This window comes from Fundulus heteroclitus, chromosome 8 (assembly GCF_011125445.2).
Source record: "Fundulus heteroclitus isolate FHET01 chromosome 8, MU-UCD_Fhet_4.1, whole genome shotgun sequence".
NCBI lineage: Eukaryota > Metazoa > Chordata > Actinopteri > Cyprinodontiformes > Fundulidae > Fundulus > Fundulus heteroclitus.
The window spans coordinates 27254141-27278756 of NC_046368.1; the positions used below are offsets into that span (position 1 = coordinate 27254141).

The following is a 24616-nucleotide window of genomic DNA, read 5'->3' on the forward strand; positions in this document are numbered from 1 at the left end:
CTCCTGGTCGTTAGCTCACTCTTTGGAAGTGCTTCGTGTGCCAATAAAACAATTTGTACGAGAATCTAGAGTTCTCTCGTGGAACGTTAACGGAACAGTTCTTGTGTTACCCTTAATGGCTGTAAAAGTGACATAATGCGAGGAAGAGAATTCAGGCTAATCCAGAGTTGGTCACATTACGGCAAGTTTTGACCCCTCGAAGGTCCAAGGAGAAATTTTTTTAGTAAGTTTAAAAGCAAAGTGTCAGAGATGGTCTGTTTTTTTTTTATTAGATTAGCTTAATAGATTGAATGTTTGACCCCAGCTGGAAAGGTTTGTCTCACATCTCACAGTCTGCACAGTTGATTGGGGAAAAGACATCTGAGGGGCATTGTTTTTGGTGTTTGTCACAGTTTTCAACAAAGCCTAAAAGCAGCTTTGGCAAATGATTTGACATGGTTTTCAACTATCTTCTAAAGTGAACCTGTTCTGGGTAGTTCTCAGTGGCGAATGGTGACTGGTTGAACATAAATCCATCCGCGGTCAATTCCCTGCTGCTTGATATTTTAAGTTTGGTCGGTGCGGTCCAAGGTCCTTTATTTGCTTTTTTTTCCCCCTTCAGCAAAAGCCCAGAGGAATTATTAGTATGTAATTAAATATATTTTCCTTTGTGGCATCATTCTCCTTTTCTTGTTGCAGTCTGACTCTTCTGCACCTGCGCATCTAAACTGCCAGGGGTGTGACATTGACTGACAGGTACCGTGCATAGATTGAAGCGTTACAATTACACACACACACACACACACACACACACACACACACACACACACACACACACACACACACACACACACACACACAAAATAACTCCAAATTATCCCAAAGTGTAACATGAATGGTGAAAAATCAAAAATCAAAGACATTTGGGCGTGCTTGTGTCGCAGCAGGTAGCACAACCCATATACGGAGGCCTTAGTCGTCGACCCGGGTTCGAATCCGACCCGCGGTCCTTTGCCGCATGTATCTCCCCCTCTTCCTGTCAGCCTACTTTCAGAAAAAAAAAAGCGAGCCACTAGAGCCGCAAAAAATCCCAAAAATTAAAAAATTAAAAAATCAGAGACATTTTATGAGAGAACAGATGTCATAATTACTTTCCATTTAGTAATTTATGTCTACTGTGTCTACACTGCACTGCAGTCATGATGGGGGCAGTACCATAGCGCCTCCTATTGACAAATCACCACCGGTAGTTCTACGCTGAACAGACATTCTTTAAAACACAATTTAAGATTAATGGAAACTTTACTCTATTTGTGAAAACCCAAAAGTGGATTACTTTAATTGCTTTTCCATTTGTACCACCTCGATTTTATCTTAGGTTACCCCCTGAAGTTGCCTAAAGTTGTATCGGTTCCTGTGATACCAACTGATAATCAAGCTTCCTTTTAATGAGGAATGGTCACATACACATGCAAAGAAATGAATGTGCATTTATTTATTTTTTTATTTTTTTGAGGGGGGGGAGAAACTGCAGGGAGGTCAGAACTGTGGCCTGATATGTTACTTTGTCTCACAGGCTGGCAATAAAATTGGACCGGGGTGCAAAATTAACATGACACAGTGGGTATATTATCTGGGGATTTGCCCAGATGAAATGAACCTGACTTATCCTTTTATGTAATGACCTCTCCTTGTGCCCTCTTGTTTCTTTTCTTGCACTGAAACGGCCAATCCACCGCTGCCAGCCCTCTGGAACTTGACAGAACTTTATTGCTCTCTACATGTGTCCCTGCACTTAAATGCTACACTCCAAGCCAGTCATGCGCATTGATTAGATTAGGCAGCACTGGAGTTAATCACCCTTCTCTCTCTCCTCTCCCCCTGCTATTCTTTACTCCCCTGGTCATTTTTTTTTCTTCTCCTCGGACTTTCCGTGTCCTCTGGACTCCCCGTGGCTCTCGGAGATGAGTCTCCCCCGGGGGTACATCTGCCTCCAGCAGGAAAGCGGAGCTCTGTTGACAGGGAAATCAACATGGTAGGGTCTTTGCAATAACAAAAGCCTCGCCCTAAACCTGTCAAAAGAGAAAGCCGCGCAAAAGAAATGAATGACTCGTGGAGGGGAAAGAAAGGAAGGGAGGGGTTTTGGACCCTCCTGTCGGGTGAAACGAGGAGAAAGAATCTGCAGTGGGTTTTGTTCATTTGTGGTGAGCTGGGGGTCAGTCTCAGGGGAATGGACAGCAGACAGACGGTTGGTTTTGCAGCTGCATGGCCGCCAGCTTTCTGTCTGGTCCCTGAGCAACTGCAGACTCATTAAACTGGATAAGTTTGGGTGTTCATTTGAGTTTATGTCTCCGGTTCTCCTTTCCGTCCCCCCCACCCTTTGTCTTTGCTGGCGAACGCAGCATCAGACATGTTTGAATATTGATTAAGCTGGACCCGCAGTCAGGGGCTCGGTCCCACAGCTGTATGCTAATGATGGAAGGGTTTGACCTGCCACAATAGGCAGCCTGTGTTTGTGATGTGTGATAACGCGGTATCATATGTTCACTTTGGCTCAGGTCGTGGAAAAGGCTGTAAGCTGTGGGAACAAGATAGCACTAAGTTGGGTATTGTGTTTGTGTGACGGAGGAGAGTCAGGATTCGCTTTCATTATGCAGTTGGTTACCGGTTCATAGAGGGCCATAACAATGGCTACAAAGAGATGATGATTTGTAGATCTAGCTTGCCTAAACAACCACCTCAAATCTTCACTATGTAAATAAATAAAGAGCTGCCCTAATTTTGGTGAAAAGAATAAATTCTGTCTTGTTTGAAAAAGATTCGGTTACAACGAGTTCTGGTTTTGAGGAGATTTTTGGCAACCTTTGCAACATATTTTTTATTGAGAACATTCTAAACCCTGACCTGCTTTGGGCCAAATCAACAACTCAGTGTTTTGACAACCACTAAAGAGATTTTTCCACCATTACTGGTTCAAGTGATGAACTTATGCTAGTGCATGCTTAGCACCAGCTCTTTGTTCTTCCAATGGCTCTGATGGTTCAGACCCAACTCTTAACTGAAACCCCCTTTGTCAGAAGCTGCAGGTGGGCTTACTGAGATGAAGAACAAATCAAAATGTTGTGCACATTATTTAAAACTCCAGATACTTTTGTTTTTTTGTGTGCACATAATTCATGAAAGAATATCACGTTTTTAGCTTCAGCCTCAATAAAAGTCAAATTAGCATCGAAATAACGAGCTCAGTTTATTTTGATATTGCCAGTCAGTGTGTCATAATGTCAGGGTCTTTCTGTTTCATTAGTAACTTTCTATTTAGATCATTTTGGAATGTGATTGATTTTTTTTTTGTCATTCAGTGTCTTCCAAACATGGTTCACTCTTGTTCAGAGACTCTTGGTGTTTCCTTGTTCTTCATATTGTTCTTCATATTCGTATTTAGATTATAGTTTTAGTCTTTAGCTGTTGGTTTAGTTGATCCTAATGTGATGTTTAGATCCCTGTGTAATATTTTCTGTGTTGATTAGATAATTTACTTCAGCTCCTTCATTTCACCTGGTTTCCAGATACTAATCACCTCCCCAGCAATTATAAGCCAGTCGGTCTCCTTACCTCCCATGTCAGATCTTTCTGTTACCGGCCATGATAGTTTTCCTGTCATCCTGTGCATCTCCGGTTCACTGTTGCTTAGCCATTTATTGCCCCTCTATCTTCACCAGAAGAGTATAGACCCATGCGTGCAGTCCATGTTTTCTCACTGAATCTATAAATGCAACTCCTTAACGAGTCATTAAATGCAGTCGGGTAGCATTATCAAGGTCTTTTCCCAGCGCTGTATGTAACTCACGTTGTCTGATGATACTGATACAACTCAGACATTGGCTGGCTTAAAACTTTAAATTCAGTTGGTGATATTAAGGGCATCTACTTGTGGGCATGCAAAGATAAACAAAGTGTAGTTATGCCGTCTCCCTGTTCTGTGATCCCCCGCCAAATTTACTTGATGAGACGTGATTCACAGAGCTGCTTCGCTGGCTGTAGAAAACCACGGCAGGTCTTTTGTGGAACTTCAGCAACGGTTTTGATGGACAAACCAAATCAGTGTTGACCACAGCGATAAGGTGGACATATCAAGCACTGTGCTGAATGGATGGACTGTACAATATTAGGAAAACATGAAGCTGGGATACTATTGTGGAACGTCATGACTTTACTGATCGCAGTTAAAGCACATTGTCTTCACTACCCGCTTTCCTTTGGATCATGACAAAGTTCACAACTCTCTGTTGGGTTTAGCATCTTGGTCACAAAGATCTAGGATTTGAGGTTTGGGCATAAAGGACGGTGAAAGTCTATAAACTCTGCCAACATGTCATGTTGACAAAAAATGTCATTATGGTAACACATAATGACAATATAGGTTCTTGATTCTTGATTGGGAAGCAGCATTTGAATCCATGGCAGAGGAAACATTATAGTGAGCCAACTATTAAATCCCACTACTTCTTAGCTATTGCGATATTCAACTCATTGCTACAAGAACTGTGATTAGTTCTATTGTGCACCTTCAGTGTTTTGTGTTTTTCTCTTCATAAAAAAGCATTAAAAAGATGGACTATGGTTTGTAGTAACGTGCTACCTCGCTGTTAAAATCCCACAAAGATGTTCTTTCCATTGGCCCATCTGGTCAGTAAAAACACGTTCCCATTGGACGGCTTTAACAATGGTCATCATTGATGATTTCTTTCTCTAGTGTCTCTCCAGTCCAACAATAAGTTCAAATGCATACAAACAAGTCACCACCAAACTATGTTTTGTCCAAAAAAAAAACAAAATTCCAGAATAAAATGTTTTCCATTCTGCAGTGATATAAAGTAGAGAGAAAAACAGCAGCAGCTGTTTCCTTGAAATCAGTTTGAAATCTGCTGTAATTTTGGATCACATTGTTGCAGTTCAGCTGCTTGTTTTTATTGTTAGGATTTCTCAAATAAATCCCCCCGTTGGCTCTGACATGACTTGGTCGACATTCCTTTCATTTTCGCTCATTTTTACAGCTAAATCCCAGCGCAGCTGAGATGCTGTCCGCTCAGTCAAACCCAGTACATCGTCTAACTACAGGTTCGTTTCTCTCCCGTTGAGTCCTAGTTTCACTTGGTTGCCCCTTGGAAACAATATTTTCTGTTTGGAGTTGTAAGCCTTTATCATTCATTTTCAGAACTGCTAGCCTGAGGTCATTAACATTGTCTCTTCCAGTTTCTTAATTTAGCATCTGTAAGTTTATTAGAGGTGACTCATGCCATAAAACAGGGCGCTGGTTCAGCCACTGTTAATATGCTGAGTACACCATGAGAAAATGAGTAACCAACTACTTCTTTTAAAAGCTTGCCTCCTTTGCATTAAACCGATTGTTGAAACAACAGTATTTTAATTTCGAGCCGGCAATAACTTAGATTATTAAAATTAACAATACCTGACTGTTTTACTAAACTATCTTGCTAAGATAATCTCCATTATCTTATTTACAGATTTTGTTTCTTGTAGATTGCTTTATCACAATAATGTTGCATCTTGGCTTTTCTCACAGCGACAGGTCATTAGTATTTTAGCAGAACACTTTAATACATGAGATTGTGTAGTGCTTATTCCATGTTTGTAGGAATACAAACTTATTTTAGTGAACAAGACTATTTGGCTCAACTAAGAATTAAGAATCAGTCTGAAGTACTACATGCTGGAGCTGTAAGTCTCCCTGGAGACATTATTGCCATTTTAAACAATGATAACTGCGTTGGTTTTGGTTCTTTTTTGTATGGTATCTGGTTAGTGATATTGGAGTAACATAGTCAGAGATATCTCATGGCCATCAATATTACTGTGTTTCTGTAGTTTTTTTTTTTTTTTGCCAGTAAAACTAAAATTAGAGTTACAGTTATTTAATTCTACAACCTGGATTTCTTTCTACGTTACACAATAAATAAATAAGCGTTTCGATGGTTACTGAGCATTGTACAATAAGACAAATCTGTACATCCCACTGCAAATAAGGAAAATTTGGTTTCCTCAAAGGGGACTTTGTCTGAAAAGTTTGAAAACCACCGGCTTGTGAGGTACAATGACAAAAGCTTGTTTTTAAAGGTGACATTTCGTGTTTTTAAATCTTTTCTTTTCACATTGAAATCATTCAGTTGTGGTTTACATAAAGTGGAACTGAGATACTTTAACCTGAAGTCTTCATTATTGTACCTCTACAGGCACCTCTTATTAAAGATGTGCACAAAGTCTTTAAAATTAATAGTTGTCCTGGAAGCTGGGTGACCCCTAAGCAGCCCTTTTCTGCATTTCTCTAACAGTGAGCTATAGAAATTTTCTTTTTTACCTTCCTTACCTTCCCCTGCATCTTGCTTGGTGGAAAATATTTTGCCCCAGTTCAAGTTGATTTGAACCTTTTGATTCGATATGGGTACGTTTAGATGCATGCCAATTTTATTGCAGCCATTTCCTGACTTATCAAGATCAACAGGGGCTCCATCCAAAAACCCTTAATAATAGCTTCTAGCTTCTGTTCCTTGACCTTTCATGGGGTCAACAGTAAGAACTTTATCATGGGTAAGAAATGAGCATCGGAGTGCTTTGCTGAATACGGACAGCCTTTAACCCGACATCATTACGTGACAGAAATACACATGGATGATGCGAGTCAAATCCAGGCCTACAGCCTTCAGAAAATGAACTACAAAGTGCGCCCTCTCTTCTCTCCGGACATTTTCATTGATTTCCGAGAAGGCGCTGTGCTTATACCTCATGTCCCGCAAAGGATTGTGGGATACTTTAAGGGTTCTTAGCACCGGTAAGCATACAGGCTACTTTTCCTCCCTTCTTTCTTACTTTTTACTAACGCACTTCAGTTTTGGCTAAAATGTCCTTGCTCTATATGGGTATTCAGACTGAGCCAGTATTTTTTCTTGTCTTACCTATTTTGAGGAATGGTTAAGAAAAGTGTGAAACAGATATTCATGGAATACAAAGAGACTACAGTTAAAAACAAAGTATCCAAAATACATTTATTCCAATGGACTAGTAATGGTGTTAATGCATGTATTCGTCACCAAAGTATTTGTTTAAAACTAGTTTTTATAAAAGAGATTTTTATCTTTCCCACTGACTAAATGTACTGACAATAAATGACAATAAAAGCTTTTGACAAACCAACTGTTGTAGGTCAATAATTGTGGACGGTCCGTGGACCGCTGTGAATATTCTGAGGAACAGCCTCTGATTAGAAAACAAATATATACTAGATGTAGATCAGTTAGGCCGCTATAACTGTTGCAATTTATCATTTGAGTCAAAACGCTTAATAATCCCGTTCATACCCTGTTTTGGTTGAAAGGTTATAAAGATAGGCAATCAAACCAAGAGAAAAATCATAAAAAGCCAGAGCAAAGCGTTTGTGTAAATCCTTTGTAGCTTCCTTCTTAATGTCTTCAGTTATCTTTCCTGTGGGACTGAGAAGCCTGGATCACTGAGCAGAAGTCTTGCTAATGTTCTGTGCAGCTGGGAACTGTTTTGCAGCGTGATAACTGCAGGTGGAGGTGACTTCTTTGAGTTTTCAAGTCACAACACCAGGGGGACTCCACAGACCTGTAAACTTCACTTCAAACATCAGCCATTAAGGAGGACACAGTCAGAATAAAACTTCAGTCGACCTCTCCAACTTGCTTTTAAAGTTCCCGCCATCATTCTGAGCTGATATAATTGGACTCACCTGATCTCAGGACAGCTCAGTTTCCCATCTGCACGCCCTATATCAGATCCATCCTGCTTGATGCAATCCCAGGTGTGACTAGTGGCAACATGGCTCCGCTTAAACAAACGCAGAATGTCTGAGGGTCTGATCAGAGCCAGAGCTCTCGTTATGATTCCTCCAAACATCCAACATTCAAACATTTCTTTTTAAGAAAATCAGATCTTGTTTTTCTTTTTTTTTAAACAATATTTTAGAACCGCTGCAATTGTACTGATTCTAAAATCTGGCCTAGGTGCTGATGATTGTGTGTTCGTTTAATTCTCCTTTATTTAGACTTCAGACACCATGAATCACATGCCTACTAGCTTGGGAGTAAAGGGGAAGAATTCAGGGAATGAGGCTTTTCTTTGTTTGCTGTTGTCATTTTGGGCGGTCCTTTGCAGCTAAGAGGAATTTGCCATTTAAAGGCTGCAAAGATCATGTTTGCTGTACTGAAAAAGTCTAAACTAACACCGTTGAATCATAAAGGAATCATACAGAAGCTAAAGTATGTTTTAAATAGGGCTATGAAGATTAAATCAAAGGACAGCAAAGAGAAGAAAACACAAAACAATGAGAGAAAATGTTAAGACCCTTGTTTCAGTTGACTATGCACTCTTGGGTCAGACATCTGTGAGTCTTCTCCCAAGGGAACACATCTCTGACTGGGGTCCTGACTTCCCTCTGACAGCATGCTTATCTGCCCCGGAGATCGCTCACTCTGAGGAGTAGCTTCTTTTTAATAGCTGCCTCTGACCTCCATCCATTCATCCGTCCATCTGTCGGCTTCCCTTTCATTTGACATTGGAGACATAACTCTCCCTAAAACGAGTTTAGGTACACACTTTAACCTATTTTCCCATTGTTGCATCCACGATCAACTGGTTGTTTTGATTATTGGTCCAAAACGCTTTAGGCAACATTGTTCAAAGTGAATTATATTTGATCCAATGTGAATTAAGCAGACAACACAGGTTTTTCTTTTAATATGTACTCTGAATTAGTAAAGGTAACAAAAAGAAAGAGAAGAAATATTCTTTATTGTAATGGATGAATTGTTGTAACAGTTTTTTTTCACTACAACTTGACCTGGGAGACTCTGCCTAATAGAGATTTCATTGTTTAAATCTCTGTCAGTGCTTTAAAAACAACATTTCTTAAGACCTGCTGTGATCCACAAAGTGCAGGGTAGAGACTGGGACTCGAGTTTGAAACTTGTACTTGACTTGAAGTTAAAGGAGCAAGAACCCAAATTTCATTAAAAAAATTGTGATGTGAAGACCTAAAGGTAATATTTCAGATGGACAATGGTATGATGTCGCACCGCATCTCTCTATGTTGTTCTCCAGTCTTATGTTTACATAGCCGGGCCGGCCATGCGTGAACCTGTACGTGCATGTGAACAGCTGCCACTCAGGCACTTAGCCTCTCCCTACCCCTAAAATCCCACTGTCAGAGCAGAGCAGCATTGGAGCAACATGGTGGAGATCAAAATGTTGTCTTGCTAGCAGCATTATAAAGTTATGAGGTACTTCTTCACTAAAAATGTTCCTCTGAAAGGTGATGCTGTTTTGCTGTGAATTTATCCTTTGCAAATATGCACATAGGAGGCTACGCATGAAGAGGGAAAGGAGGGGCCGGGTGGCAGCTGGAGTGAAGATAAAGAGACACAGTTTGTCACACATCTTGTCTTTGTCTACAGACAGTGCACAAGCAACACTTAGTGGTGAAATAGCACTTATTGCTCTCACTTTAAAGGCTTGAGACTTAACTCATACTGGAAGTTAAGGGCGCAAATATAAGATTAAAGCCCCAGTTAAGTTGCAGTAACAAAAACGTAACTCTGAACTTGGACACTCAACACCACAATCTCAACTTCGACAAAAGGTTTAGAACTTGGGACTCGGGACTTGGGAATTAGACTTATGCCTGGTCTACATGACAATGTTTTCAGGTGAAAACCTAACAGTTTAGTTGTGTTTACTGTTCATTTACACAACAGTTCTCAATGTTTTTTTGTACAACGGCACAGTTTGAAAATGGGTTTCAGAGTGTAACAGTTCGAAAATGTCCCTATTTTTGTTGTCGCGTAAACAGGAAAGGAACTTTTCTTTCAGCGAATCCCCGGCTCATGCATAATATGACAGAGATCGGTAGAAATGAATGCACACACACAACATTATGGCTGCCTACAATTTTAAAAACGACCGAAGAAGAAGAAAATAATTGCTTATTGCCCAATACTGTTTTGGCTGCTGACCCGTGTGAATATAAGTATGGCTGGGCATGGATATAATTCAGTTAATTTAGGCAACAGTTGAACTTCATCAGCTCTCCGTAGGAAAGCTTTCTTCTCTGCCATCTCAAAGGTTTATTAGTTGCAGCGGCTTTTAGGCGTTTTGCATGCACAGTACTCTCAAGTCTCACGCAATGACTGTGAGACACGCATTTTCCTGACTTGATTTCCTGACTTCACACGCCACACATCCCTCACACTGAAAACATACTACATACTACATGGGCTGTGAGTTCATTGTAATCTCCGTTCAGAGCCGACAGCCCCCGTCAACAGCATTGCACCCCCGAGAACCTTAACCGTCTCACTTCGAATTTATCATAGAACTTTAGAGCTCGCATGCTCATGTTGAGTTTCAAAGAACATAGCACCACAAGTGGTCTGGCATTAGAATTGCACCATTTTCAAGTTTCTACTGCTGCCGTGTAGATGCAGATTGTAATGCGGTACCGCGCGCAAGCTATTTTTAGAAACACAACGTCACGATGACGTCACATCACGTGGTACGCAGTGGGGCAAACTCCGGAAAGCTGCCGTTGTTTCGCTGTAAGAGACGTGCGTTAGCCTAGGTTTTACTCGGTAAACGACTGCTTTTTCCAAATCTAAGACCATGGTTTTTAAACATTGTTGCTATGGAACGTGCAACAGCGACTCGAGTTACGCTGATCGGCCGCATATGAAGGATGTTTTCTTCAAGACTGCCAAGGAGAAATGTGTACGCTTCGGGGCGGTCGGCCTACACAACAGTTCAACCCGGAAAAAGTTACCAAATTCAAGTACATATGTAGCAAGCATTTTGTCGGAGGAAAGGGCACAACCGAAGAACATCCTGACCCAATTCCAGCGACATCAAGTCAAGGTAAGAGTATTTTGGTGGCCGACATGTTAATAAAGTAGCGCCTGCTACCATGACAGCATATAGGCTATCATGGTAGCAGGCGCTAACATGATAGCCTGCTACCAGGCTTACTCAAAAACATTTCAAATGAGACAAACATTAAACATATACCCATTCCTGGACGGTGATTGCAAACAACAACAACAAAAAAAAAAACGGCCGACGCTGCCATGATCACCGCGCAGGAAAAAAAAAAACAAAGTTTACCGTTCATCAACTCGGCCAGTTTTCCAGTCTTTTTAAGCCCTCGAACCTCAAGCCATCGTTTGAGTTGAAGGTTGGTGTGTTCTTCCACAGTGCGACCAGTAATCCGTGTGCCTGGGACATCGTCTTGGGAAAGTTTAACGGCTGTAAAGTCGGTCATATCTGTTATCCGTGCGTTCTCTCCTGTATGCGTTCTCTCCTGTATGCCCTATCTAAGCGGCAAAAGGGGCGTTGCTCTTGAGACGGTGACGTCACGTGCGCGGTACCGCATTAGAACGTTGTGGTGTAAACATGTAAACAAAACAAAAGTTTCCTTTTCACTGGATCGTTGTCATGTAACTGACGTACTGTGCAGTTTTGAATCTTGAGTTTCAGATTTGGACTCAATTTAGTAAAACAAAGAGTTCAGAGTTGAGTTGTACTTGCATCTTTAAGACTCAGAAAGTGATTTAGACACAACTTTTAGAACCCGAGTATTAGACTTACACTTGAGTCACGCTTAGGTTGTAAAAATTGACTTTCGCCTTGACTTCATCTCAAGCTCTAAAGCCCAAGACTTGACAAAACACACACTTAATGTTTGGGACTTAAGTGACTTGAGTAATATGTAGCCAATGTAATCAGGTATGAAAGTAAGCCAGTATGTAAACCACAGAATGTAGCGCTGAAAGGGATCTGTATATTAACGGTTCACAATAATATTTTTTTCTTCTAGCTGTAGCATCACAATAATAACCTCATGATTGTCTGTTTAAGTGAACTACACATTTAAGGAACCTTTGGTAATTTCAAAGCAAAAACAAACTTTAAGCAGCGGCGTGTACGTTTTGACCCAAGTGTTTGCTTAATTTGAGACATATTAAATTATTTTTCAGGTCAATATATAGCATTTGGCGCATATTGATGCTCCGTACAGGCTGCCCATCTCAAAAACTTTCCTATGTAAGGGTCGGATCCATCCCTGAATGAGTCATGTGACCTAGAGCACCACTCTAGGTCACATAATCCATTCTACGTCGTAACAAATCAGACATATTTTTGGTTCTCTGATGTAGGATTTAATCTGGAGGGGTGAATGTGGCCTTGACTTTACAAGTAACTCCATGACTTCCCATTCTACTGGTACAAAGCGGTCTGCTATCAGATTCCAAAACACAGGGGAGACTGTTTAGTTTTGCGACTGTGCAGTGTTGCCAGTGGCCTTCAGGGGCACAAAACCTGGAAAGCGCCCCTAGTGGTTGAAAGTTACATCGTGCTATGCCATCATTACAACGACACTGTTGGCTCTTCAAAGTAAAAGCACTTCCCGTTATACCCATTCAGAAATTCAATGTTGTCTTTCATTAGCAGTAAATACTAGTAAATATTGTCAATCAAACATGGGGGTTAACAGGTGCGAGCAATTTCATGACATTTCCTATTTTTCAGAATAAAAGAACTTCCTGTCTTAATTTTGAAAGCTTTCTGTAAATCACATTTGCCCATTTTCTTAAACATACATTTTACTTATATTTCTAAGGAGGTAATTATAGCACTTTATTAACATTTAGAATTAATCAAAACTGTTAAGAGGTTGGGGTTGAATAACATTTTCATTAAAAAGATAATTCTTAAATGTTCCTGTGTTAAGCTAGGCATGCTATGGGCACTTTACAGCTTTCTCAGCCTGTTAACATTGCTTTCATTCTTGCAACGCCAAGGTAGGGATGCGCTCAACCCTATCGTGTAAACGCTTAACCCCTTCTAAGGTTGGTTAGCCACATTAAAACGGTTCTTGTGCTTGCTGAGCAGTCAGATTCCAGGTGGTTGATGGCCTGTCGCTGAGGAGGAAAGGTTTAGGGGCGTGGCAGAAAGGGTGATGAGGCTTTGTCTTGCAGACATAACACAATCTGGTGAACACGAGCCTGGCGGCACCACTCATGCGGCCATGTGTGGGTGAGGGATAGGTTTGTGTGTCTGTGCGTGCATGAACTCTCATGCCTATTATGTCTGTCGTCATGTCTGGGAGAGATCTGGCTCACATCCAATCTGGAGAATTTCCCCTCCGGTTCACATTAAGAGGGCACTTCATACACCTGTCATTTACTGCAGAAGAGAGACTGACCCAGTGACTCCACCACATATGAACAAAGGTATCATGCACACATACAGTCCAAGTGTGGGTAATAATTTCTGGCCTAGTGATAAAAACACACCAGCCTCACTGAACGATGCAGTCACAGCTTTCTTTTGTGCCTCCCATTGAGCTAACAGACTAATCTGTGTACTGTGAGATGATGTCATCTCTGCGTGCTTCGTCCGCCTGTGGTTTACTGGCGTAACACACTTTCATGCATGTAGGCTTGCAGAAGGTGCATGTACACACACCTACTCACCGACATACAGGATAGTTGGGTAAATTGTTGCAAAGTGTGTAATCAGCGTGCGCCTCAGGGAGTAAAGCACACCCCGTATTTTTACTTTACAGGCCCGGTGTTGTTGTAACGCCACAGCTTGGGCTATGGTGTCAGAATTGCTTTGTGGAAGGGGGAATTAGGGGCTAGTTAAGGAGATGCAGCCTGACACTGGTGGTGTTATTGTGCGAAAAAAACATCTCCAGGTGATTGTTTCTAAGACGTTATGCAGCTTCTACAATCAATTCTGACATAATAGCTTTCTTTCAATTTTCATTTTACAGGTTTATGTAGGGCCTCTGAGGTCCCCTGCAAAGGACTCGGTGGAGCCTAGATTTTCATGACCGTTCTAACAGGAACTCAAAATTTTATTATGGTACTTTTTTTATTTTTTTTATTATGCGGGAGGTGTAACGAGATCTCATGATATTAAAAGAGAAGTCAGTTGCTGTTGATATTTAACTTCATACGATATAAGTTTAAGCTTATTTAATACAGGATATTACAATGTGTGCTTTAAAATAGATACCCCGCTGTATCTTTGTTAGAGACCTTTATTTTGAAGTACGAAAGGAAATCGTTTTTTATCCGATTGCTGTGCTGACAGACGCAATCCATAAATACTGCTGGTCAGATTGCCCGTCCTTATTGCAAATCTATGAAGATGCCTCAAATACTTGGAACAGAAAAAGGCACAGTGAAAGAGGGACATGCATGATGGAAATAATTTCCAAGCACTGTGAGAATACCATGATTGGTTAAACATTACAAAAAAAGACTCTCTTGTACATGCCGCTGTCCTTACCCTTTCCATGAATAACGTTTTTTCTGTCATAGATTGTAGATTGCTGCTTGTTTTTTTTTTTAACACAATTCTGCCGTTAGAATCCGAAAACAAATACTTTGTATGTACCCACTAACTTGTAAAGTTGATTCTGATTATATGCTGTCAATGCTAAAGTTAGCATCCACTTCATTGCTTCCTATCAATAAGAGTCTAGATTGGTTTTAAACATCTCTAGTTTGTAAAAATCTAAGATATTTACAATGACAATGTAGGATAATCCTATAAATATAGATTCATTAAAACACATTTGAGATCTACAGCTTTTTGCTTCAATCTCTGATAACACGACAGAAAATTTATCTCAGTTTCCCCCCAAAATACAGCCAAAATCTCGCTCTAATAAACCCAGTATCGTGTAACATCTCATCTTGTGAGCCGGATTTATGGCGTACACCCCTATTTTCTGCTGTAGTAACAATGAAACAAACCAAAAAATTATGTTAATTCAGCATAATATCTTTGGCCATCTATCTATCTCTGCTTTCAGTCCACAGTGTCTCCAGCGTATTTTCAGTCTTGTGGCTTTTGCAAACATCGTCACATGGAGTTTATTGGTTTCACTGCTTTGTGTATGATTCCTATCATTTAACCGTATTGTCAACATAAATTTTACAAGCTGAGATGTTACCTATTTCCAGGGTGCTGGTAGTAACAATAAAACTTGCTCTTAAGAGACAACAGAGAAGTAAAGCCCTCAGTCAAATCACAAGCACAACGACAGTGCTTGTTTTTAACAAATACAGTGGGAGGAGAGGTCTTCTTCCTTTTCCAGTAGGCAATTGACAAACCACATTCCATTCAACCATTGTCTTCCACTAATCCAAGTCTAGGTCACGGGGGTAACAACTACAGGGGGAAAACACAGACATTTCTCTTCCCCGTGACTATTTAGCTCATTCTAGAGGATCCATAGGTGTTTACAGACCAAAACAGGTATATACTGTGGTATATTGTCTCTCCAGAACCCAGAACCTGCAGCGGGGATATTCTCTGAGTCAGACAGGATTTGCTTTCATTGCTTTTCATTCAAAGTTGGTTTAAGGTGCTGAATTTACCACGTCGTTGTTGGAGGACGCTTTTGGTTTAGCTAATAAAAAGCCTAGCTTTCTGAACCGTTAAATGTTCACGACAAAGCATGTCACAAAGAAACCATGGAGATGTAATTGTAATCCTCCATCTTTTGCTCAGGGGTGTTGAGAAGGTTTGCATGTGTGTTGATGTAAGCCAAGAAGTTTGTCAACTGGAGTCCAGCTGTCACTGTTTGAGGACTGATAAATGACTTCGCAGTGAGATCTGATAACCATCCTGGCATTGAGCGGCGTCTGTTCCCCTTACAGTTGGGAGGAAGGTCCTCAGCAAACAGTCTGCTGAATACAAGCTATCCTTTCAAGACCTGGTGTGAACGTAGAACGGGATTGTTTTCTGTCTCGCCGTCGCCGTCACCGGGGAGAGCCGTGCCCCCGGACCCAAAAGCGGAAGCCGCCTGCAGCATCAGAAACTCGACAGCGTTTCCCTTTTTCTCTTTGAAGAGCTACTGGCACCGTTTTCAAAGCCCCTCTTTTGTTAGGGGCTGGCTCCTAAAATAATGTAACCCAGCTGCTCAGCTGACCAGCAGCAGACAATACTTATTACCCTCGACAGCAACAGATTTTTATACATCCTTTTTATGTTTTACCTTTACTGTCTGGACATTCCAGGCCTTTTTACAAAGCAACCAAGCGAGGTCTCATTTTGGGCGGACTGCTGTTTTAAACCGAACAGTAATGTAGAAGCGTATTAGTTGTCTTGTGTAAGTTTGAACCCCCGTGGAAACGTTGTTCCAGTGCTGACGCAGCAACAGCTTTATGGTTACAAGAAAATATGCTACTAAAGCAGACCCTGAGAGAATAATTAGGCCTGTGTCGGTCAGTTTGGTTGTGTTTTTTTATTTTTTTTATTTTGTAGACCTCTGTAATTCCTATTCAGTCCTAGTCTCATGGCAGAGCTCTTATGTAACACAAATTAAACAAACAATGCCAATTGTATTTTGGTAAACTCTAGAAGCAGATGTCTTCCTTGGATAACAATTACACATGCAGTTTTTACTGTTCACACCCAGCTTAAGAGCCACACACAAACCTGTGCGAGCACCTGATCTTCGGCACTCTTTAAACATTCACTCACCAGCTCATTTAGCAATTTCTCTTAATGGCTTAATGGCTCTTAATGGCTTCCGCGTACAGTCGTCAGTGCAGGAAGAAGAAATGTGGCCGGGGGCTGGCCGCTTCCTGACACCTGCCTATGTTGTGTGCGCCGGCCTGGGGGATAGGGGAATGCAAGCTGGGTATTTTAATGAGAATGCTCCGCGCTCAGACTCACATGCCTCTTATTACAGCCCACAGACCCAAAGAGCGCACAGAGGATGGGATCAACAAATAAAGAACAGCTTGTCATGTTTTCTTTCCAACCTGCCAGATACAGTGTAACCCATGATTTCAATTAAACAGTGTCCACATTTGGCTCCTTCATGTTTGTTTATGGAAACACTTCAAATGAATAGTTCAGTGTTTGGGAACCTAGCTTAAAGTTTTGTTGCCCAGAGTTAGATAGAAAAACCTGGCTACCTTGATTGCAAACATAAAGCTTCTACCAGCACCAAGTTGATTTCTTTTTTTTTTTTTTTGTGGCATCATGACTAGGCATGTGTCTGGCTTTGGCTCTCAGGGTATGATAACCATGAGTAAAAATACCACGGTTTCACTGGATTAACACAAGGATTAAAAACAGCTTGAAAGACAGATTGCATCTTATTAAAATTTTTTCTAAGTAGTTCTGCGTTACTTTATTCTCGAGTCTACGCCTTTTTTTTTAGCACTTATAAAGCTAACTTTCTAAAACCCCGCTATACCTCAAATCTTGACAATCGTGATTAAAAAATACATCTAGCTCAAAAGAAAACGCTTTAAATGATATTGGATTGACAAAAAAGAGACCAGATGAAATTTGTGCTGTTTTCTCGGGAAAACTAAGAAATACATCTCTTCACATTGCATGTTATAGGAAGTAAATAGTAAGTACAACATTGCGTTTTATTAAGAATTCAGATTTAGGAGTGACATCATGCCCAGGTTCAGCACCTACGACTTGTAAATCACAATAGAGGTTTATTCCTGCGATGCTGATGTTGTTTTACATGTGACCGACTTGGTGCGCCTCAACGAAATTCAACCTTTGATGCTTAAACTCTGACTTAGCGTAGCATTCCAGTAGGTTTTTGGTGTGCTACCCTTTCACCTTTACAATACAAAGCAGACTCACGTTTACACCAAAGCTTACAAGAGGGACTGCAGAAATGTACAGTAAATGTGTATAATTATCCAGTCTAGGTTTGATCAGTTTTAGTGTTTTCGGTTTTGAATTTGTGATCATTAAATGGATTTTAGACTCTTTAAAAGCCTGTGTCAGAGCACTTCAGTTTAGCGCAGATGGAACTGGAACCTTTGCCAATGTTAGCCGTTCATTAGTCTGTTGTGTTATTGTCAGAAGGCTAGAAATAACTTGTATCTGTCTTGTATTTTTTTTTTTTTTTTTACCAAAGACCCAAAATGCTAACCTGACTCTAGCCATATGGATGTCGCTCCGCCTAGCTCCACTCACATACATCTGGGACATCTCCATAGGAATTGCCTTTTTTGAAGGCTGGGCCTTATCAAAAATCCTTGCATATGATTGGATAAGCCACTTGTCTGTCATCTTTATTGACGTCACGTGCTATTTCAACCCCTCACACCGAAGCCAACCCGTGACGCTGATGAGAGCGACGCAGGTAAATGTGTTTGTGGCTCTAGTGGCATGCGTTTTATTGACAGTGAGCTGACAGGAAGAGGGGGGAAGACAGGCGGCAAAGCGCTGCGGGTCGGAGTCGATCCCGGGCCGACCACGTTGAGGACTAAAGGCCTCCTAACATGGTTCGCGCTAACCGCTAAAACAAAACTTGCCAAATGCAGTCGGGAGAAGGCCGAAAACATAGTTGCCACCAACCAAAGCCTTCAGAGGCGTTCTCTGATGTTCTTTTAATAAAACAATATTAGGTAGATTGGACAACACGGAAGAAATAGCAGCATCAATGTTAACGCTTGCTTCCTCGACGAGCCGCCATTGCTATCAAAACAGTCTCACGTCACGGTCGCTTCTCCACTACGTCACATCTATGAAACTCCAGCCCTGCGTCCTGATTGGCTAGACCATAAAATTGGTTGGAGAAATCACTCTCTATGGGAGATGTCCCAGATGTAAATGAAACTAGGCGGAGCGACATACGTCTGGCGAGAGTCAGGTTACCAAAATGCTGGCAGAGAACAAAAGTTTATACTAGGCCAATGGGTGGTGGCAGCAAGACCAGCAGTCTTCGTTTACTGACTCTGTCTACTTCCTTTCCTACTTTGAAATAAGAGGCTTAAACATAGTTACATTGTTAATAGCTTGCTCTTACTTCCCCATGACTTGGAACTTTGAAATGTAAATGTTCAAGCACAGACAAGACACAACAATAAACAACAGACGGTGAGGGATGCTGCAAAAATGTACAATAAAACGCCATGCGCTGCAAAAATCAAGTAGTCTGAATCCTTTTTATTTTAATAGAGAATTAATTATTTCAGTGTTTTGGTTTGAACTTCTACTTGTTGTAGGTACAAAAATAACAAATGAGCCTTCGGTTTCAGTGGAGAAATAAACCAGCACATCATCATTCTACAGCTTTTAACGTAGAGCGATCCTAATTGACGATTGTTAATCGCTTATTAAGAGGGCTCCCTAAAACGGCTTCGCTGAAAGACGGCAACCTATTGCAACCCTATCCAGCCCATTCCCCTGTTCCCAGAGCCCTTAAATACTATAAGAAAGACCCTTTTGTGGTGAGCCTGGCTGCAGAGAACATACCTTCAGTCCCCACTTAAGAGCCAGCCTCCAGCTGTGGAAGGGCCCGGCAGCTGAACTCCACAGCCTGGTATCCAACACAGCTTCTACTGAGAGGCATTACCGAGTTTTATGCACATTGGGGCATTTTCTGGCATCACTTTAGAGGGCAAAAATAGTAGTCGGATTGTAACACTTGTGGGGAAAAAAAAATCCTCTCAGCTGTGGCAATTTGGAATAAACCCAACAAGGATTGCTACTGAGGTTTCCTTGAGGTCAAAAAGTATGCTCACGGCATAGGGTGAGAGGTAGAAAATAGCCTAGTTTTATCTTATCCTCTAATCAGATGTTGCAGCAGTGTCTATTATCAGATCCAATCAGTAACACGTGCTTTCTCTCGGCCTTCTTACTTTATTATAGAAAATGGCTAACTAATGAACCAAATCCCAGCCAACGTGCTATCAGTGTTGGTTTTATGATGGCCTGATTACAGATTCAGAGCCCCTAATAAACCGCATGCTAACATGTGGTTTATTAGTTAAAGTCACAGTTATCCCACGGAAGCTGTTTTGTAAGCAATGGTTTATTCAAGGCGTATTCCGTGTTTTTGTGGTTAAAATACAGTTTGTTGTTCCACTGCTTGGGTGATGGATCTTATTGCTAATTGGATACATTCTGGTTATAGTGTATTTATCTCAGCACCAGATGCAATTTAAACGCGATGCATGCAGTGGGTGGGCGGAAGAGAACGTTTCTATTTCTTCAGCTTTAAATTATATAAATGCTTAAAAAAAATGCCACATAATGCCACAAAAACCCTTAAGATGGACCCTTTTTGTGTTTTCCCAATCAGAATAAAAGTTTAATCGATTTGACACTGTTTTATTTAATTCAAGTTTGATTGTCTAAACAGTTTTGCGTTTGAAGGAGGGAAGTCAAATGGAGTCCAGACTCATTCAAAACCTCTGACCAGCCCTTCAATTTAGTGTACGTGCATTAGTGGCTAATTGTTAGCTAGTCAGGATATTGTCACGAACCATTTGTACTTTGGTTGTCGACTTTTCTGTTGGTTTATTTTCTTCTTCCCAATATCCAAAATGCTACCAGTTAAACAGGAGGTGTCCTCTCTGCTTTTGCAACAGAGTGGTGGCGGTCGGCCCAACAACTTATCAACGTGTTATATTGACTCTGTCAACATAACAACTCAAGCACTACTTCCTTTCTTACTGTATCTATGTCAAACAAAGCTACAGGATGTTAATCTTGCATCGCTCAGCTTTATTATCTGTGACTGATTGTGATATCTTACATTTATTTCACCAGACACAGTCACATGCTGACCTGATGCCGCGTTGTGAAACAGACATCTCTTTGATATGAAATAACGTGTATTCATATCACCTCTGATATTACATGACAAGCAGATGATTTGTTGCTTGTTGTTGACAGAACTAGCCTTTATTTATTGAAACTCATTGCGTTTTTGTTTGGTTTGAGCCTACATTTGTCGAACGTTCGGTAAGTAGGTAGATTGAGTCAAAATTTCAGAAGAAGACAAGATACAGCTTTTGAGTAAGGGTTACTAAAAAAGTTATTTGCGTTATATCTTTGCCATCACTTTTATCTGTAGGCTATATTCTGTTTAAAATCTCTAGATTTACATAATAGTAGCCAAAACCTCCTGTTTAACCTCTTTAAGATGTTAGTGCATGAATAATTAAAAAAAAGCACTTCCAATCTTCCAATTGTCTTGACCATTTCGCAGCTGTTTCTTTGGCTCTGGCAAAGTGTGTGCTTACCTCTTGGGAATAAGTTGTTTCCCCATGTCTTCCTGCAGCTGAGTTATGGCGTGTTTGCATGCCTAGTTTTTTTTTTTTTTTTTTTTTGCAGATGATGTAAGCAGAAGCCAAAGATAGATTGATGAGAGATCCTGATTGCCTGGTTAGATGAATATATTTCTCTCTATTGAGCTTTAACCATGTAGGTGTTTTACCGCTATGCAATCCACTGAACCTGGCTGTCCTCAGGGCTGCTGCAGGGACAAATGATTGATTGAACATTCATTCAATCAGGTGTTGATACTGAGGTATTAGCCTTGAGCTATTTTCAGTTAATCTTTCCCTTTGTGCCTGAGTTTGCATTTCTCAGCAAATTCAGCATTAGGTGACACTTTCACCTGGGAGTTTACTGAGCGAAGTGCTCGGCTTGATGGACAATATGCATTAGAAGAGTTCCAGGAGTCATACAAATGGGGGGGGGAAATGGTTAGCCATTAGTTGATTGTCTCCAGCTTGACGTTTGTGTGCCATTTGTACGAAGCGGGCAAAGTAGCTACAATCTAGTGGTGATGGCAGTTTAATGCTTTGGTTTTAGTTCAGCTTTAATGTTAGCTTAAACTTGAAGCTGCTAAATCTTCCACGACATGCTGCCAACAGATTTGTTGCGGTGGAGTTGTGAAAAGCTGTAGCTACTCATTTTTCATCATTTTAATCTGAAAATCAGGAAAACACACCATTCCTTCTTATGAGAATATGCACAAATTTGCACAATTGGTGACCTCAACCACTAGTTAAGCTATCTTAAACCGTCTTTCCCTTTATCCATTATGCATCGTTGTGTGATAGAGACAAACACGTTTAGATTTTTGCTATAATTTTACAACTTTTAGAGTTTGCTTCAGTAGTCCAGTTAAAAAGCCTTATAGCAAATGTTAACCAATGAACATAACATTTCCTAAAGCAGGTTTCTGCTTCACCTGCTCATGTTTTAAGCTGATCAATTGTCTCAAACAAGTTGCTAAAATAGGGTCAACAGATGTCCTCGATTTCTGGGGACAGTCCCTGTTTTGGATGACTTGTCCCCGGTTTAAAATCTTGCCATGTGAACGAGACAGAAAACAATTTTTCAGTTATTCTATCCGTTTGTAAGTTATCTATTTTTCTTTTTAGACTGTGGGCAACCGTGCACGTTGCCTGCTCACTCCCACATTGCTTCAACGACTAGCTAAGCTAGTTCTAATTGTTTCCCCTACCATCCGGTGGGCATTTTGTGTAAGAGGCCAACAGAACTTTCAGCTTTGTGCTTAACTTTTGAAATTTGCTTTATGATGTCAAGAGAAGAAAAAGTCTTTATATCAAAAGGTTAAAAGTAAACATCAGATTTTACAAAACTAGCTTGTATTAAGATGTTTGCCTCCCTCTGTCAGGACAGGCCTGCAGGATCCTAAAAGAACAACTGATTAGAAAATAAGGATATATATAACTTCAATATGGTGGGCCTGTCTTTACTGTGTTTTATTTTATTCTCCTTCAACTCTTGTTTTAAGCTGCTGTATGATACATAACAAACTGCAATAACTGAACCTAAACAGAAATCTTGTGAAGCAGAAAGCTGAAGCCTACTAGTAGAGGGCAAGGTAAAGACAAAAAAGACAATAACTTTTCTAAAGGGTTAAACATCCCAATGGGGCAGACCTTTCGAACTAAATTCAATCGCTGTGTTTTATTGGTTTAACGATATTGATGGATACCGATGTGAACTGTTGCAAAGGGGCTGTCTCAGCAATTTGCTAATTAAATGTGTCCACGAGCCTGCTTCTGTTGGACTTGACCCATATAAATCAATATCTGTGCAGTTTCAGCTAATCTGGTTTTATAAGTTAACAAAAGCAATGAGTGCGTTCACGTTCAGACGCAAAAACAAGTAGAACCTACAAGAGTGGAGCTAGAAAATGTTAACGTTTTGCTCCTATCGAGCTAAAGCGAGGCGTCAAGCGAGGGATTTACGCCTCGCTTTCTCACAGATCTAACGCAAACTATTATGTTGTGCTCGACATTATGCAACTTTGCCCTGACAAGCATCTCAGACGTCAGCCTCTGCTCTCGTTTTCACGAAACATGTGAAACCGTTTAAGTTTCTCCAGGTGCACCTTCTTCCCTGTGACATGTTTAGATGGAAAATGCCAATGAGCAATGAGAAAAGGATGCTTGTTACTGCAGGGGAGCCAGCGATGACTAAACCGTTAGCCTCTGGAGAGGGTATGGTTTTGTCGTTTGGACTCAGTGCTCTTTTGTGTCTGCTGTTCCTCCTCAGGTTGTGCTGCACCAAGAGAGACGTTTGACATTATCGCGCTTTTTCTGAGGAGACCTGCTTGCTTTCACTGTCAGATTCTACGCAAGAGGTTGGTGTTTTTTGCCATTTAATATCATTCACGCCATATGCGGTGTTTGCCACAAAATCTGAAGATACATTCATCGTTTATAGCAAAGGTATATTCTCTGAATGAAAATGTAAGAGAAAACAGTTTTAATAGGGAAAAAAATAAATGTTAAAAAGTAATTGTGAACACAATCCCTAGTGCCTAACTTATTTTGCACCCTTACAGTCGATACTTTGTAGGAGGCCTCTTTGTCCAACAAGACGAAACTTAGACTATACCTGGAACATTTCATAAGATTTGGCCATGCAGAGAGAAGGATCTTTGATCATTCATCTTTGCACAATATCTTTAGTTCAGGCGTTTCACGCTCCGTGCCCTTAGGGGTCAGTGTCCTGCAACGTTCAGAATCTAAACGTTGCCTAGTGGATTGGACCAGACTAACATCTAAACTTTAGATGTAAGGCTGGTCCAATCCACCTGAATCAAATCAGGGAATTACCTCTTCAACGTGTAATCAAGTGCAGCGGAGTCCTGCTGATGACCCGAATGCCTTATTCAGGTGTGTTGAAACAGATGGACATTTTAAATCAGCAGGACACTGGTCCTCTAAAGACTGGAGTCTGAGATCCCTGCTGCTCCTGCCTCGTCTCTAATGCGCTCATCTTTTTATCGTTCTCCTGCTGAAAAAATGCTACATTTACAGTTTTCAGGTAGAAGTTTTTATTTTTTCACCGATCCTCCACCGTAATTTACATTGGACAGGAGGTACTTTCTTTAACATCAAAACTACCAGACGTTTTTGTCAGTAAAAACTCAGTCTTAGCCCCACCTGAGCAAAGCAGACAGTTCCAGTAAGTCATGAGAGCCCCCCCCCCTCCCCCACTGAATAAAAGTACTCACATTAAAGGCAGTTTATTATATCAAATTATACCAGTGCAACAGAAGCTAAAATTTTAAAATGCTATAGATTTAATATCTTTACCAGGGATGCTAATACGTGAGACAGGCGCTGTGACTCCAGAATAAAGCTTTTCCTCTGGAGAAAGACAAAACGAAGGCAAACACAGTTTCCTGCTATTCTTCTGATGATATCACTTGGGTTCCTGACACTTTTTCCAAGGGGAAATACCATCTGTCCCCATACATAGCCTCAATGGT

General features: G+C 40.8%; 1 protein-coding gene across 3 annotated transcripts in view; it reads left to right on the forward strand.

Annotated features, from left to right (window-relative positions):
- Positions 1-24616, forward strand: part of lhfpl2a (LHFPL tetraspan subfamily member 2a) — a 61679-nt gene that overhangs the window by 3771 nt on the left and 33292 nt on the right. Inside the window, exons 2-3 of one of the 3 annotated variants that reach the window (XM_021311338.2) lie at positions 679-735; positions 23392-23479. The exons of 1 other annotated variant lie outside the window; for it this stretch is intronic. The gene's annotated coding sequence lies outside the window, so the exon portion shown is untranslated. The remainder of the gene's footprint in view (positions 1-678; positions 736-23391; positions 23480-24616) is intronic. One more of the 3 variants, XM_012853916.3, reaches the window with a different exon arrangement.